Here is an 864-nt window from a genome sequence, read left to right as displayed (position 1 = left end):
GGTGTCGCAGCCCGGTAGCAGAGTACCAGGCTGGAGGGGGACCGTCTGTCCGCCTGCTCTGCAGTTGCACACCTGTGGCCGTAAGCTGATCAAAGGGCAGCTGCTATTGTGTCAGTGCTGACACTGTGCACCAGAGGCTCATATCCACAGTCACAGCATTCTTATACATCCACCTTACTCGTCACTGTGGCATTACCAGAGCACGCTGTGTGCTTCTTGCCGTGAAAGTGCGTGGTGTTTGTTTCATTCCGTGTAAAATGAATGCAAATCAAGTTGAGGCAACAATATGCTGATGAACAGCAGCGTGAAAAGCACAAATTACTTCAGCTGAAAGACTAATCCACCAGGACTGGCACCCATACACCTTTCTACAACTGAAGCGTTCTCTGAACTAATCTGACTCGCTGTCCATGATGCATTACAAACATCATAGTGCTCATTCTGAGAGTCACTCCTGCCAGCTAAAATGACTTGATATGGACATCACAACGGCATTAGAATGCCTCGCACATATCTATGCACCAAAGAAAACCAGATGCACTGTGATGAGTGTATCTAGCTAATGCCAAGTAGAATGGCCCATATATATATATATATATATATATATATATATATATATATATGTATATATATATGTATATATATATATATATATATATATATATATATATATATATATATATATATATATATTGAAAGAGCAGTTGAGTTTGTGAAAAAGAGGACGCTTTGTCTCGGGGGCCGTTAACAATGCAGCTACAGGCCGTGAGGTGAACCCCGTTATGGTTTCATCTCCCTCCACAGTCGTGCATCTACGTGACCTTTAGCTCATAAAAAAGAACGAGTCGTGCTAAGCTGCAAAAA

This window comes from Clinocottus analis, unplaced genomic scaffold, assembly GCF_023055335.1.
Source record: "Clinocottus analis isolate CAN_PGR_092001 unplaced genomic scaffold, fCliAna1.0.p SCAF_10, whole genome shotgun sequence".
NCBI classification, from domain to species: domain Eukaryota; kingdom Metazoa; phylum Chordata; class Actinopteri; order Perciformes; family Cottidae; genus Clinocottus; species Clinocottus analis.
The sequence above is the reverse complement of the archived record's forward strand: the minus strand, read 5'-3'. Positions refer to the sequence as shown.